We start from the raw sequence: 10,512 nt of genomic DNA on the forward strand, positions 1-10,512 counted from the left end.
GCTTTCTCCCACCTCTGACTCCTGCTTTTAAGCTCTCTCAGCTCTTGACATTTCAAGTTCTATATTCTAATGCTCTTCCCCCACCTGGCTCCTGTTCTAGATTCAAAGGCTCCTCCCAGTTTGGATGGTCTAGGTTCTAAGGTCCCACCGAGTCCTGCTGCTTTGGATTTGAACCCAGACCTTCTGAAAACCCACGCGGAGCTTTCCCAAAGTGCTGCTGGCAGGACCCGGCTGGCTGTATGGGTGGGGCCCACGGGGCTTTGCCAGAGCCGCTCCAGTATGGAGCAATCTGCCTCATCTGCCATGGCGGGCCAGAGAGGAAGCTGGTCCTGCTGGTAATCCCTCCGGCTGGGGGATCTTGAAGTGAGACAGTGGACAGAGGGTCTGATTCAGAGGTAGCAAGGTCTGAATTCAAGTCCTATCTGGGAGTTTACTGACCACGGGACTCTGGGCAAGGTCGTTTCATCTTGTTTAGCCTCAGTTTCCTGTTCTGTAAAACAGATAATAATAGCATCTGCTTCCTAGGACTGATGCTAGGCCACATTAGTCCTGTCCTTGCCCCTCACTGAGCCTCAGTTTCCCCTCTGGTCCCAGTCCTTGGTGTTCCTTGGGAGCCCTCCCAGCCAGGAGGCACATGGGTTTGGGTGGCGTCCTCCTGGAGAAGAGGCTGGACTGTGCGGGAGGTAGAGACAAGAGTGACTCACAGAATGACTCCATCACGAGCTGGCCCAGGCTCCAGAGGGCTTGGAAAGGCCCCACACTCACTGCAGCCTGCCTTCCCTCAAGTCGGTGTAGACCTGCCTCTCTGCTGGACATCCCCACCCCCACCCAGCCTGCCCTCCCTTGGGTCAGTGTATACCTGCCTCCCTCTGCTGGACCCCCCCCCCCCATACAGCCTGCCCTCCCTCCGGTCAGTGTAGACCTGCCTCCCTCAGGTCAGTGTAGACCCGCCTTCCTGGGCAGGAAGCAGAGATGGTGCAGGATCTCCCCTCATGGCCCCTGCCATCTGCTGCCCATGTGACTCCAGCTCCATTCTCCCCCAGTGGAGCAGCCACCCCCTCGTCTCCGGCTTTGGACAGTTTGCCAAGAGCATCACGGGATCTTCATTACCTCATTTAATCCCTTCAACAGAGCCGTGAGGTGGGTGCTATTATTATTATTAGCCCATTTTACAGACAAGGAAACTGAGACTGGAAAGAGAGCAAGGGATGTCCTTGGAACCATGTGTCCATCTCCCCTGGAGGATTCCGAGGCGCTGTGCCCAGAAGGTGCCTCTGAAATCACCCTGTCCTCTTACTTTACAGCTGAGGAAACTGAGGCCGGCCAAGCCTGTGTGTCCTCCTGCTGCCATGGAGACCCCACGAAACTGACGCAGTGAGGGTCTCTGGACATCCTGGCCGGGGTCCGATGAGCCCCTGACTCCTTCCAGGTCAGAGAGCCGAGGCTGGCCCGGGCGTCCCAGGCTGCCTGGATCCTTCCCTGCCGGCCCTGCCGGCCTCACGGCCTGGCCCCCTGCCTGGCTCCTAGAGATCCCCAGGGGGCAGGAAGTGTGGCCAACAGGGCCTGGGGCTCGGCCCGCGCCCCTCCCTGAAGGCAGCGGTCATGAGACTTTGGAGAAGGCGCTTGAGTTTCCTGACAAATGTGCTAAGTGTCATTTCCTGCTCCACCAACGAGCCAGGCCTCTTGGACAGCTGCTGCTGCCTCCTCCGGAGCCGAGGCTGGGGCCAGGGGCTGGGGGAGGCCAGTGCCTCGAGATTTCTGGACTAAGGTAAATCCTGTGGGCCCCCAGTCTCATGAGCCCCTCGCTGATGACGGGGGAGTTCCCTGAAATGAGCCCTCTCACTTTGTGCTGGGGGTTTTCATCTTCCAGCCCTTGGAGGTTAAAAAATCTTCAGGGGGTATCGCGTCCCAACTGGACCGGTGCTGAACCTGTCCATGCATCTGCTGCCTGAGAAACACCCCTCAACTCCCCCCACTAAAAAGTAGAGTAGGTGGCACTTTCTTCATGAGGGAAACTGAGGCACAAAGAGGTTAAAGGACCTGCTTAAACATCCAACAATCCCTTTGGCCCTAAATGCCCCTGATCCCATTATTCAACTCTATTCTTCTCCAGTAATCTTGTCCCTCTGAACCCCCCACCCCGTTCCCTTGGAAGTAGAGGCCCCCTGACCTTTCCTGGTACCCCCTCCCCTCCCCCTCACCAAAATGCCCCTCATCCAGCCCTGATTTTATAGAGAAGCAGCAGCCACTTTTCTGGGTACAAGCGGTTTCCTGATAGAGGGTAAAGCTCCTGAGAGGGGCGGGTTTTTGTCGGTCTCCTCTCTCCCTGAGAACACAGAAGGCACTTAATAAATACTCAGTGCATCGGGATCTCATTGAGTCCCAGGATCTTGGAGTCCAAATGCCCAGGGTCCGTGGGCCGCCCGAGCCTTCCTGTGTCCCTCAGGGGGGCTGCCCTGTCTCCCAACAGGGAGTTCAGGAAGCTCTCCTGGAGGTGAGGAGGGGGCCTAGAGGAAGACTGACCTTCGGGGTATATGAATGGGGCTTGGAGTCAGAAAGATCCTGGGGGGGCCCCTTCCATGGGCTTAACCCTCTGCACCTCAGTTTCCTCATCTGTCAAATGAAGGGAATCCTATTTGTGGTTCCCTGCCAAGAGTAAAGGGGGAGGTAGAAAGAAAGTGCAGGAGGAGCACTGAGGGACAGGCTGGGCCCACAGAGAAGGGAGGTCCCTTGGTCCGGGGGCAGCTCTGGGAATCAGGAGAGGCTCCCGGCCCAACGGACATCTCCCATTCAGCGTCCTCGGGGGAGAGACAGTCGTAGCCTCCACCTCGTCCACACAAAATGGCCCCAGAAGCACCATTTGTATCAGAGTTCAGTGGGACGCTACGGCCGTCTTCTGCCCTGAACAGGTTTCTACTTGGAGGCCGTGGGCGGCCTAGCTCAGGCTGCTGGACCCTTCCCAAGTGCACCCTGACCACGGGACGGACGGCCCGTCTTCCAAGATGGCGAGGGTGGGCCAAACAGCCAAGCCCAGCCCTGCTCCTCCCTTGGTCCCTCCTGGTCCTCCCAGACTCCAAGGGCAGGCTGCCTCCACTGGGGACCCTGCTCAGAACCTTTGGACCTCATTTCTCTTTTTAAACTGTTTTACTGATGTTGGGTTGTGGGTTTTGTTATTTTCACATTTGTCTCCTCCCCAGAAACCCTCTCTTCAAGGAGGCTAAAAATTGATCAAGCAGGGCAAGCCGACTGCTCGTTGATGTTTGCCGGTGAGTATATCCAGCCTTCAGCAGCCATAGAAGGGGAGGAGGGACATCCGTCCTCCAGAAGCAAGGCTGGTGCTCTAGAGTCTCTCCTTGGTCACGCTCACCATTGCGAATATTCTTCTCCTGGCTCTTAGATCTGCTCTGCGTCAGCTCAGAGGAATATGCCCAGATTTCCCAGAATTCCATGTAGGTGTCATTCTTCTATTGCCTCTAAAGAGTTTAAGTGCAGGGTTCTTTCAGGTGCTTTCCTTTAGACTCCAGTGGATACCTGGTGGATGACAGCTTTTACATCGCCTGATTTTCCTTTGTTCAGATTTGGCTTCTGTCCGGGCAGGGATAAGCATGCTGGGGTGCAGGAGGTCTCCCAAAGCCCCGACGAGGTGACTTACCAGAGAAGTTCTGAAGGAGGAAGTTAGGGAGGAGGAGCAGGGAGAGGAAGAGAGGCAGAGACAAGAGACAGGAGAGAATAAGAAACAGGCAGATGGAGAAAGAAAGAAACAGAGATAGAAAAGAGAGGGGGGACAGAGAAAGAGGGAGGAAAGGGAGAGGAAGATATAGAGAGAAAGAGCAAAACAGAGGAGGAGGAGGAGAAGGAGGAGAAAGAAGAAGAAGAAGAAGAAGAAGAAGAAGAAGAAGAAGAAGAAGAAGAAGAAGAAGAAGAAGAAGAAGAAGAAGAAGAAGAAGAAGAAGAAGAAGAAGAGAAAGAAAGAAAGAAAGAAAGAAAGAAAAAGAGAAGAAGAAAAAAGAAGAAGAAGAAGAGGGAGAGGGGAGGAAGAGACAGGAAGGAGAGAGAGCTTGAGAGGAAGAGGAGAGAGAGAAAGTTACAGAGAATTAGAGAGAGACAGACAGAGGGAGGGAGGAAGGGAGAGTTATAGAGAATTAGACACAGAGAGAGCTAGGCAGAAAGAGAGAGAAAAGAAAGAGAAAGAGAGAGACAGAGAAAGAGAAATAGAAACAGAGACAGAGACCCACAGAGACACAGACCCACAGAGACACACCCTTCCCATAATAAAGAAAACATATGGACCCCACACTCGGTTGTCTTTAAAACAGCCACAAACATTCTCTGCGCCTGGAGCTGCAAATGCAGGGGCTCAGGGCCTGGGCCGAGGCACTTCAAAGGTGCCCAGAAAACAGCAGATTTCGGTTTCAATCAAACCCAGGAACGGGGTTGCGCAGGGGCTGTTTTTCTGAATGAAACTCCAGCCAGGCTTCCTGATTTCTCAACTTGGTTCCGCATGGCTTGGCTACTCCATAACCCTGGAGAAGCCGAAAAAAAACCCCAGGACCTCAAACTGAAACTGTGAGTCATGTGTGAGTGTGAGTGTGAGTGTGTGTCTGTGTGTGTGTGAGTGTGTTGTTAAGGGGCCCCTTGTGATATTGTTCTTGGTTAACTCCGTGAGTATGTGGTGTGTTGTTAAGGGGTGTGTGTGTGTGTGTGTGTGTGTTGTTAAGGTGTGTGTGTATGAGTGAGTGTGTTTGTGTGTGTGTGTGTGTTGTTAAGGGGCCCCTTGTGATATTGTTCTTGGTGAACTCTATGAGTATGTGGTGTGTTGTTAAGGAGTGTATGTGTTTGTGTGTGTGTGTGTGTGTGTGTGTGTGTTGTTAAGGGGTGTGTGTGTGTGTGTGTGTGTGTGTTTGTGTGTAGGGGGTGGGGGGGAGCATCTTCCACACCATTAAGGCCGCCCAGGGCTCGGGTCCCTGTTTTTCCAATTAGGGGCCTGGCTCAAAGCCTGCCGCTGCAGGAAAGCTCTTCCTGATGTCCCTCCCGGGGGGCAGGAGCCCCCTTCCGATGTTTTCTCCTGTAGCTCAGCTGGGGCGCTGGGCGGGGCTTTCCCTCCAGGCCCCCCTCCTCCTGCCCCCACAGCAGTCGTATTTCTGGGGGGATTGGCTGAAGCCCCTGCCTTGGGTGGGCAGGAGGGAGCCCACCGAGCTGGGTCTGCCTCCCCCTCACCTTTCTCCTGAAGGTCCCGGGCCTCTGGGGACAGACGGGGCAAGGCTTAGTGAGCCGGGAAGTGCCTCACCTCCACCCCCGGCCCTCGGAGGAAGTCACCGGCCTTAATTGGGTTCCTCTTCACAGGCTGGGAAAGCACCTGGGGGCCACCCCTGGGGGGCGGGACATCACGGCCCCCCCCCAGTCCGGGCGTTGGGGTGGAGATGGCCCCTGGGGGCTCAGCCAGGGAGCACGGGAGCGGGTGTCACCCGTCCCCTTCCGAGGCCTGCGCCCCCCACCTCCTGTCCCTTTAAAGAGAACCGAGTCCGCCGGGTAAAACTGAAAGTGAGTCACTGGGCCTTGGCGGTCACTGCCATGGCACCTCCCCAGCGCCCGGCGGGGGGAGAGGAAGCGCCCGACCACAGCGGCCTCCCGCCTCCTCCGAGCTGTTTGACTTCAGAAACCACAAAACCCCATTGAAATTCCATTGTGCAGCAAGGTCTGTGTAATGAGGCTCCCGTGCGTCCCGGGGTCACTCCCGGCCGGGCCGGGGCCCAAGCACGTGGGCCGCTCCTCCCCGGCCGTTCTTCGCCGACGTCATTGCCCACTGCGCTGCCCTTTGGTTCCTGAAAGCGGCCCACGCGCTTGCACGTGGGCCCACGCTCCGAAAATCCGGGTCGCAGGGAACCCCCCACCCCCCAGGAGGAAGGCTCCTCGTCCCTCTGGAGGGACCGTGAGTCACCCCAGGAGGGCAGAGAGCTACAGCCCCTCGGAGAAGGGCAGAACCTCTGTCTCCTCCTTACTGGCCCTCCCTGGGCTGCCCCCTCAGCTTAGATCTGGGCGCCAGGACCACCAGAGCCAGCTCTTGGCGTGGGCCCCGCTGGGCACTCAGCAGGTAAGGGTGGCGAGCTCTCCCAGCCAATGGCTACCAAAGCAACGGCTCCTAGGCAGTGCTGGGCAACGGGTATAGCTCCTTTTATTCCGAGCAGAACAGTAATTCAGCCAATACATTCAGGGGAAAATGACCGATGGGGAGCCCAAAGGCCAGTGACTCGAGCAGTCCCAGAGCCGGGTCCTGGTGAAAGAAGAGAACTCGATCCCTGGAAGAACTTCTCCCATCTGGGGATGATTTCCTGTTTGTCTCTGCAATATCCAGAGCCTGGGACCATGGCAGGCACACAGTGGGTGCTTAATAAAAGCTTGTGGAAGTGATATTTCTCCACTGGGTGCCCATATTCCTCCACCAAGCACCTGCTGTAGGCAAGGAGGTCACAACCAGATCTTAGTGCATCGGGCCCTTCCAGGAGCTACAGACTAAGAAAAAGGCAAAGAAGCCGAAGGCACTGGAGAATGGGCCGCCCTTCCCCTTCCTGGCGTTAGCCCCGAGAGTGGGGGTGCCGGGTTAGCCCATTTTACAGATGAGCAATCTCAGAAAGGTCGGAGGTTTTCCAGTGAATGAGCATTACTGTCATCCTCTCTCTTGGTCCACTCGCTTCCCCCATATTGGGTCTAGCAGAACAGACCCTTGGGATGAGAAGGGGCTCGCTGCCGCCCCCGGTGCCCATTCAGACCCACGAGGACCACCCTGAGGCAGCAAACTCCCCAAGCTGACTATGTGGATGCCCAGCCCCTGAACACGCCACTGAGTCATTCTGCGACCCGAGGCCGCCCCCCACCTTTCTGGGTCTCATTTATTCCTCCATGAGGCAAATATTGATCCAGTAACTTCTCTGTGCCCAGAGGGGCAAATGCGGCCTGCTCGACCCCCAAGGGCACTGCATGAGGTAGGAAGTGAAATAATGGTCACCATGGGGAAAGTGGTGCCCCAGAAGTGCTCCTCGCAGATGCCCGGAAAGCTGATCAAGCAGGCCCCAGAGAGTGGACGCACCCCCTGACGCAAGAAAGACTACGAGGAAGCTGGCTTAGGCTGAAGTCGAGATTATCCCTGACCATCCAGTTGGAGCATGAGCAGCTTCAGGAGGGAGGGAGTCCCCTGTCACAAGAAGCACCTGAGGAGAGGCTAGGGAGGGGGTTCTGGACCAACTGTCACTGAGATCCTGTCCCTCTGACTTTCTGCTAAGGGAGATGGGGAGTGAGGGAAGGGTGGCGAAGAAAACTTGCCTTCCTAGAGAGCTCAAGAATAGGGGAGCCTGGCTTGGCTGCGGGCGCCAAGCGTGAATTTCCTTTTGTCCGGTCATCCCAGCCCATAGGCCAGTGCCTGGAAAAGCACAGGTATCTGATAAACATTTGTGGAATGAAATCGAACTGAGAAAATGTACGTGGAAATGCATGCTGGGATTGGATGGATCCAAGCTGGGACCGGGCTGATTGGCCAAGCCAGCGTGCCTCCTCCCACAGGAGACCGGGATCAGCCGTACCCCCAGAGGTGGGGTGCAGGGGCAAGGAGGGAAGCTTGGTTCAGCCAGTCTCTTCTTAAGGGAATCGTTCTCTTGACTCACTGAGTGAAGACTCCATTTCCTGGGCAGGGAGAGGTCGGGGTCAGGTTACCTTCCCATCGGGGTTCTCCAAAGGGAATTGGTGGCCAGCCATCTCCAAGTTACAAGGGACTGGGCATGTCTCTGGCTATGGACAAACCAATCTCCATTTTTATTTGGGCACGGCCTTAGGTCCCTCTGGCCTCTGAGCGGACACATTTGGATCTCAGGAGTTTCTTCATGTGTCCGTAGAACATGGATTGTCATCCCCTCCCTGCTGATGGTAGTTGGGATATGGCACAAAAGGCTCAGTGACCGTCCTGCTTCCTTACTCGGGGGGTCCATGGTTCCATTCGGATGGGGGGAGATGGCAGTGTCTCGGCACATGGCCTTTACCAGCTTAGCATCCCTCGGGTGCAGACACAGGCTCCATCACAGCCCTGTCAGAAGGGAGGAGTGACTGAGACGACTGGGACGGCCTTTTGTGACCAGGGGCACAAGGAAGGAAGGAAGGAATTATTCTAATTTTAGGAAAGCAAAGAGTCTCTCCCTTGATTTCATTCTCCTCCCATTTCCCCTTCTTTCTGGGTCTTTCGCTCTTCCCTCTTTGTCTCTCCCTGTCTTCTCTCCTACTCTCCCAATCTCTTCCAAGCATGGAGACGACGATGGGCTGCTATCTGTCCACAAGGACAGCCCGTACTCTCCCTGGCTGTTGCCTTTTTTGGGAGCACCTACATTCTAGAAACATTGTCCCCAGATGGCAACATCCCTCTAGGCGGGAGGTTCTGGGTGAGTGTCCATGGTGGGACCCCGGAAGGACTGTGGCGGGAGGCGGCAGCTCTGGGGAGCCGGGTTGCTCCCATCTCAGCTGGTGTTTATTTGGTCGCGTCCTTGACTGTTTACACAGAGACAACAACAATCACAGAGCTTCCGCAGCCGCACACGTTTGGAGGCCTTATGAACGATTTCCTGTTTGGCCCTGGGTAGGTGGAGGCCTAGGGGGACTGCAGGGAGAAGGAAAGGGAAGGAAGACATCCCATGAGGTAAGAGGAGACCATAGGGAGGCTGACCACAGTGAAAGCTAGAAGGCCCGGCAACCAGCCCGGCTCCGGCCCAGCTCCAGCACACATGTATGATTCCAGGCAAGTGCTTGCCTTCTCGGTGCCTCAGTTTCCTTATCTGTAAAATGAGGGTGAGACTACCGCCTTGCCCACTGTGCATGCCCAGTGCGGTGGCAAGGCTTAATTGAGTATGAAAAATGCTATAGACCTTCCTATGTACAAGTTTTTAGTAATAACTGGCATTTGTTTGAATATAGAGATACTATTAAATTATTAATTATATTAATTATTATCATTAATTAATTATTAAGTACTCAGAACCATCTAACCATAGTGTAGGGGCTCCCTAACAATGGACAAACTCCTGAGTGACAGGAGCAGTGATCTCAAGCTGGGAGAAATCTCGAAGGACAATCTAGTACAATTTTGCCATTTCACAGATGAGAAAACTAATGCCTGAGGGAGTTATTGATTTGCCCAGGATCAGTATTCGAGGAGGGATTTAAACCCAGGGGCTCTGACTTCTGAGTGAGAGCTCTTCCCATTGGATCACACTGCCTCCGTCACCTAGACATTTAAAATCCCTCATAGACCAGCTGCAACCAAGCTGCCCAGACCCATTTTACATCCCATTCTGCCTTGCAACTAAACTGGCCGACTTGCCTCTTCCTTCGCTAACTAGCCCGTCTCCCACCTCTGTGCCTTTGCCCCGGCTGTTCCTCATGCCTGGAATGCATTTCCTCTTCCACTCAGACTCTTGGAAACTGGGAGCTCCCTTCAAGGCCCAACTTAGCTGCCACCTCCTAGGGGAAGCCCTTCTGACACCTGGAAGGGTTAGTTTGGACTTCTTCCTTGAATTAGCTCCTGTTATTTTTCTGTTTACTTATACCTTCAGAAGAAGGAAAGTTCCTTGAGGACAAGAGCTGTTTAGCATTTTTAACTTAGTATTCCCCTCTTCTAATTCAATGTCTGATGGGGAGGGCAGTGGGAGTAAGGGGATATTTTTGTGAGTTACAGAGTACACAGTAAGCACAACAGTGTTGTAGGAAACAATGGCAAAAGAAATTGAAAGCTGGGCAATTAATGATAATGAGCAAACTTAGCTGGAAGAGACAGATGCAACAATGTATTTTTTCCTCTCTTTGCCAGGCAAACACTGATCGATACTGTTGCCGGAACACTACATAATTATACTGGTGGGAACACTCACCTGGATGGGTGTGAACACTCTGTGAACGGATGTCTATATAATCTGGCAGGAGCCCTGCACAGCTTCACGTAATGGTGTGAACAAAGCATATGTTATATATAAATATATAGCATGTATTCACAATTTATTTATATATTTATAAAATATAAATATATGTTATATGTATAAATAAAGTATGTGGGTGTGAATACTACATGCACATATATGGGTGTGAATACTACATGCATATATATATATATATATATATATATATATATACACACACTAGTGCAAACATTATGTGTGAACACCACATGCCTACATAGGGAAGTGTGAACACTGCAAGTATCAACTGCTGGGGTTGACATTCAATGATACCCACACCCATATATGGATGTGAACACTGCATACATTTATGCATACACATAGGTATACAATACACTGGACCACTATATGTGCACAAGTTGATGTGAACACTGTATACCTACACATGCTACTAGCATGAACAATACATGTGTGTACTGATCACGCGCATACATGTATACTGATTGATGCTATTGGCTAATTTTTCTGAACTTTCCCCTCACTTCCTTTTTACTCTTTGTACTAAGAGACTGTTCTCTTGGGAAGG

At 53.5% G+C, this 10,512-nt stretch overlaps 1 long non-coding RNA gene across 1 annotated transcript; it reads left to right on the forward strand.

Moving 5' to 3' along the window:
- The first annotated feature begins 900 nt into the window (after positions 1-900).
- On the forward strand, positions 901-10,025 carry LOC116419818. Its single transcript, XR_004230128.1, has 3 exons — positions 901-1,768; positions 3,198-3,266; positions 8,539-10,025. It is a non-coding gene; the product is annotated as an uncharacterized LOC116419818 (long non-coding RNA).
- The last annotated feature ends 487 nt before the right edge of the window (positions 10,026-10,512 follow it).

Source organism: Sarcophilus harrisii, chromosome 6 (genome assembly GCF_902635505.1).
Source record: "Sarcophilus harrisii chromosome 6, mSarHar1.11, whole genome shotgun sequence".
NCBI classification, from domain to species: Eukaryota; Metazoa; Chordata; class Mammalia; order Dasyuromorphia; family Dasyuridae; genus Sarcophilus; species Sarcophilus harrisii.